This window comes from Nicotiana tabacum, chromosome 22, assembly GCF_000715075.1.
Source record: "Nicotiana tabacum cultivar K326 chromosome 22, ASM71507v2, whole genome shotgun sequence".
Taxonomy (NCBI): Eukaryota; Viridiplantae; Streptophyta; class Magnoliopsida; order Solanales; family Solanaceae; genus Nicotiana; species Nicotiana tabacum.
In genome coordinates, this window is record NC_134101.1 from 110,057,047 (window position 1) to 110,063,385 (window position 6,339).

The 6,339-nt window shown below is 36.9% G+C and overlaps 1 long non-coding RNA gene across 1 annotated transcript; it reads right to left on the reverse strand.

Moving 5' to 3' along the window:
- Positions 1-706: 706 nt before the first annotated feature.
- LOC142176458 (uncharacterized) lies at positions 707-5,944 on the reverse strand. The gene is made up of 2 exons (XR_012705081.1): positions 3,982-5,944; positions 707-1,073 (listed from the first exon to the last, which is right to left on the reverse strand). It is a non-coding gene; the product is annotated as an uncharacterized LOC142176458 (long non-coding RNA).
- Between the last annotated feature and the right edge of the window lie 395 nt (positions 5,945-6,339).

Sequence of the window (6,339 nt, forward strand, 5' to 3'; positions counted from 1 at the left end):
GTTAGGCATTCCCGAGTTCCGTGGTTCTAGCACGGTCGCTCAACTGTCATATTCGGCTTATTTATCTGATTTTAAATACAATTATGAACCAATGTGCCAATTTTAACTTTTTACCGCTTTATTACTGTTATTTCAAAAGAATGTGAACATCGCTTAAAACACGTCTTTGGATTGCGTCACATGAAATGCACCCACAATCCGGAACGCATCTTATTTGATGTTTTGGGATCGGGATTTGGGTCACATGAAATGCACGCCCAAGTTTAAGAAAATAGATTATCAAACACGCGCCTAAAGAGACTATCGTGTTATTATTTTGGGAAGGCCACGAAATTCACTAAGCGGCCCTCCTGAATTCTAAGTAATTTAAAACGAATATTTACTGAGGGCCCCGCAATTTATATTTTTTATTCGGCGAAGCTCATCTCATTCTTATTTTTAAAAGGATATCCTATAGCAACTACGTTTCTTGTCGTGTTCGTCTCTATCAATTGAAAGCAGTAGATAGCCCTAATTAATTACATGTTTGCGAATTGTTCGTAGCAACATTCAGAAAAGCTTGAAAATCAGAAATGAAGCTGCATGTGCAATCAGCCGAACAAATAATCATGGGCCCAATCCAGCCCATGCGTGAAAGGCCAGACCTGGGCCCGACCTTTATGAGGTTGAGGCCCTGAATTTGTGATCTTTATCTTAAAACATGATCTTAAGGGTTATACATGGCGATTTATTAGAACGGAAAGAACCTATTTACAGTATACGGATTTCATGCTTGGACTATATCACAAGCTCATACTGTACCATTGAACTAAATAGGAGATACCACCTACTGCCTTGGGCATACTCTCATCATCAACCTATATGCACATTCTAGCATTCAACTACCATACATTGACATTTATAGGCATGAAGACTGTCTCTAATACCCAGAACAAGATGTAAAAAAACTATTACACATTACATGAATATTTAATATAACAATCTATGTGCAAGAGTCATCCTTCAAGATTCTTCATTTTTGCATTCATACTCATTTTTCAATCACATTTCTTGACAGTGCATTGGTTGTGTACCTGGTATAGAGGACAAAGAAGAAAGGGATGATCAGCTGGGCAGTATGCAGTAAACAACAGCGCAGCAGATTCACAGCAACCACACAGCAACAACGACCAGCCAACAATGATGAAGCTCAGCAAGGAGTCGAGCAACAAATAAACAATCCCAGAAAAACAGAGTAGGAAATAACAGCCCAGAATGTTGAATGTAACAGCAACAGAAATCCGATGACCATAAGAAAGCTTGGCAAACGACAGAAAAGCAAAGCCACAAAGACAACCTGATCAAACTGGACTCTTACACAGTTTCTTCTAGACAATACTCATTCACAATGTTCTGAAATTTATTCCTGTTTTTTCCTTTTCCAGTTTTCTTACTCACAGAATCCCTCAAGACTCGAAAATGAACTCCTTTTCTAATGGAAGGTCTCCTCTTTTATAGCCTAACCTTAACACTTTACAGTCTGTTTTACAACTCAAAATTGCCCCCCCTTCGTTGTTTTTCCACTCACTTGTTTTAAATAACCAAGCTCCCATGAAATCCCTGACAGCCCCTCTCTCTTTTTGGTTGTTAAAGTGTACTGATCACTTGTTTATTTAACCAAAGCATGGGCAGTAGGAATATAATCTGACAGCACATGCTGTCCAATTATTTTAATCCCTTAAAGCTAACCATACACATGCTGCCCACGGTCCAAACCAAATGGCATTTGTGTTTTAAAACCAAAATCTGAATCTGCCATTATAACCTTTCCCCTAGATGTTCTTTAATTCAATTTGAACAAAATCAACAGGCAATACAATTCAGTTCCTAATGAGACTCAAATACGATCACAGCAGAAATAAGCAATACGAATCAAGTTGTTACCATTAACGATTGAAACTAATTGACGACATATATCGACTCGACTATATTAATCGTAACACATAACAATCAATCGTTCATATAAACAACACGTATAGAGTCCCGAATGGCTTAAGACAAATTTGTTCAAACACTGGGAACTTATATGAATTATACTCGCTTGACGATTAATCTAATTGATGAGCACGTATATCACAGGGTATATTCAGAACACAAACAGAAGACAATTGGCCAAATAAAAAGGCCTTTACCAGAGATGGAAGAAATCCGAATGAAAAATAACAAAAAATAACAAACAAACATAACGAAACATGCTGACCACTTAATCAAAACTAACACAAAAGAAAGGAAAACTTACCGAAAATGTTTAAATCAAACAGACCCAAATCTGATTCAACTTCGAACTTTTGAGGCCGAACAAACTTTAATCAGGGTGTTCTCACATGAGAACACCTTGATTAAGGTCTATTAGACCTCAAACCCATGTCCAAACCGGCCGGATTCCCCAGGTGCATGTGTTCTAAAGTCTGGATTTCCAGATCTGATTTTTAGGGAGTTGTGGGTAGATTCGGACCAAACCAAGTTTGGTTTGGTCACGAGGAAGGTCAGGGGAGTGTCTGGTATGAAGATGGGATGGTTTGGCATAGATCCGGGTTCGACTCAAATCTTCAAATGAAGATTCGAGACGAACGAAAGTGATTCGAGGCTCGTGGTTAGTGGATTCGTGTTCAGGACAGTGAGGTGGTCCTAGGGTGTTCAGGAGGCGGTCAGCGGCGTTCATGCCGCCGGCTTTAATGGCGAGGGATACTGGGGCGGCTGCTAGGGTTCGGGGGGTTTCAGATTTGGGTTTGGGGACGATGAAGGGTGGGGTTGGTATAGGGGGTGCGGGGTACGATAGGAGGCTTATATACGGGGAGGCTGATTGGATCTGAGCCGTTAGATCAGATGATCTCAACGGCTTAGATCTGATCCTGAGAAATGAGACGGGGTCGTTTGGTAGTTAAACGAGGTCGTTTGGTTTAAGTGGGGGGTTGGGTCAGACTGGTTATTGGGTCGGGTTTGAAAACGGGTCGTTGAAAGGGGTCCTGAGCCGTTGGATTGGCCTGGACGGATGGCTCAGATCGAACGCCCTTATACGGCGTCGTTTGAATTGCTGCTTGGGCAGCCGGTTTTGGACTGGACTCGAGTGTCTGTTTGGGCCTGCATTGTTTTATTTCTTTGGGCCCAAACCGATTTTCCTTCACTCTTTTGCTTTCTTTCTTTTTTTTTCTTTTTTTTTTCAAATTAAACAAAAATTCCTAAAACAATGTAAAAATTAAAATAAACCTACACACATATTGAGTGATACCCACAACGATAAACACAAAAATGAACAAATAAAATAAAAATAAAAATGGTTAGCTCACAGCTGAGAATGAACGATGCACACATACACATTTTTGAATTTTCTTTTAACGACAGGCATTTTTTGTATTTTTGTTTGATAATGCCTAGATGCAAAACGGACAGACCCATAAATGACTAACAACACATGTCACGGAAAACTCGAAGAATTGTACCGCGAAATCATTTGTCACTATTTTTATTTTCTTTTGGAGCGATTGCTCGTAAAGCAAAAATCACGTGCTTACAGACATGAGGGAGAAAAGATCATGTTTTAGGTTTCAATTTTACACATAGAAATATACTGGTAATATTGGGGACATATACTCGACCACAAGCATCTAAAAGGGACCTTTCAGTAGGAAGATTTTATAAAAATTGCCAAACAACTTATAAAAACAAAAACAATTGTCCCTCATTTCTATATACAAACAACAATAATTTATGCATCTTTTACAATCAACTTAATGCAAGTACCATATAAAAACTACAACATTTCCACATATTTTTACCAAAAAAGTAAGACAATTTACGAAGTACGAATTACAACCTATACACATATACCTTTCACCAATAATTTGACATAGCCAAACTAGTAAGCCACAAAATATATCAAGGAAAACATATGAGAATTTTCAAGAATAAGAAATAAGATCCATGTAGATAACGTCAAGTTACCTGAATTGATAGCGACTCCTCTAAGTTTAGAACCTGAAAAGCCAATTCGGATGATAAAAAACTAGTTGTAGTAAAAGTTAGTCTGCTTCTTTTTTCTTTTACTAAATTTCCAACAAAACTCAAAACAAAATACCTGCAAATAGATTTTAAGAAACGCAGATGCCTACCACCCCACCAAACAAAAAGTGAGCAAGCTGAATAACAGAAGCCCGTGCTTGCAAAGTTGGCATAAAAGAAAAAAGAAGTACACTATCATTTGCTACAACTTTGCTACAGATGATGGTATTTGCAAAAGCACACATCCAAATGACACTCCAAAGACCAATGCTAAACTGAATATCTGGATGCAATGGAAGCAAGACCATTTTTTGAGACCATTATGTATGTGAAGCTTATGCATTTTTCCAAATTGTCAGAATGGATCCTTCGCACAGTCTTATAAAATTGTATTATGCAGCAAATAACACTACTTAGTACTCAGTAGTAGACAAGCATGTTAGAAAATTTCATCCAAGAAGGGCGACTAATAACAATTTAGCCATAAAATAAAATTTAGGCCTTTCATGTCTCAATTATTGGAAGGAAAGAGAACATTTGGATTTTCAATTTTAGGTAGTAATTAGGCATGTCAAAGTCATTGGAAGGATACAAGTCAGAATTAGGGGTGTCCCTGGTCAATGAAGTAGATGCATTAGTGTTTGTATATTTGTTGGAAATATACATGAGAGCTTGCACAATTATCCAGGTCGTGAGAGCTTAAGGAATTCCAACACCATTAGTGATATGAATGAATGACAAATGTGTTTCTTACGTGAGAGCTTGCACAATTTATCATTACTCCTAAAAAGAACGGTTGAACGGCATAATGAAATGTTTCTGTTGGTTGTTCTTGTCAAGTATTAGAAATCCTGTTTCACACCACCAACATTCTAAAATCTCTAAATTGGTTTTGGTTATGTACTTCACTGTGACTCTTGGAGCATTTGTAAGATTTCAGTATGTTTAAACATTTACTTCTGTAATTCTATGCTATGCTTTCATTAATTAAATCTCCATCAATTCAAACCAAAAAACAAAAAAAAAAGGAAAAACAGATTAAAAGAAAAACTAAGAGATTGAACAGTTGCAAAAGGCAGAACAGTTGCAAAGAGAAAAAAACAGACAATTCCACAAACTGAACCATCAGTTTCTCATTCTCAACATACCCCTCAACAACCATTTTAGATCACAAGAGCAAAACCATCAACAAACCAACCAAAAAAGTGAAACCTCAAGATATAAACAACAATTTTCTCTAACTCTCCAGCTTTTGAATGTCTCTATTCAAGTTTTTGAACTTTGTCGACCTCAACGATGGAGCTTCGAAGGGTATTTCTCATTTTAATTTCCTTCCAAACAGCAATAAACTAAATATTTAAAACTTTGAATAAACATTTGGCTCAAAGAATTGAAACCCAGCTTCTAAAACACCAATTTTACTAAAACCCCAAATTTTGAGCAATCTTCTTTAATTTTTTTATCACAAAACTTTTGACGGAGTTCTCAAATTTTCACCAAATTTGAGATAAAAGTTTTAAACCACGCTAAATTTAAACATCAAACATAAATTAGAACAAAACATAATGACTTCATAGAAATCCATTTGTGTATTTTGTAAGCTTTTCCAAAAACCCTTGAATGGTAAATCTAGAGACAGAGAAGTTTTAAGCCATGGAGGAGAGAGAATCATGCATACCTTTTGTGGTAGAGAACAACAATATACTTGGTCGAACAATTCCTTCGCTGGATGTGGGTTTGAAGAAGGCTTCAATTCGCTGAGGAGGGTTTTATCGCATGAAGATCAAGAAAGTCAGAAAGGAGTAAGAAGACCCTGTTTTGATATGTATACTTTAATTTTTGGTATTACTTTTTAATTATAAAAATGATAGCATTTGCGAGTTTAGTGAAATATTGGAGGGAAACTAATTTGTCCTAATAATATTTTTTTTAGAAAGAACTGTCCCCACAGAGTTATTTTACCAATATGTCTCCATAGATATTTATGTGGCAACGGTTATTGTACTACTGTGATGGTTTCATTTTAGTATTGTCTTAATAGGCCTAAGAGGCTATTGCGACAATTGTAACCCTTGCAATAGACCATCTATTGCAAGGGTTACATAACTGTTGCTAAATAACCGATGCAATAGGTGTAATTTCTAGTAGTGCCAAAGTATCTAAGAATAGCCTGCAGTAACATAATACTCATCATATAGCTATCTCGCAAGACACTGAGCCATCAATCACATTCCTAGGGACTCTACCGAACATATAAATCTAAATTCACATACTCACCCAGCTAAAACTACCGAGCCTAAG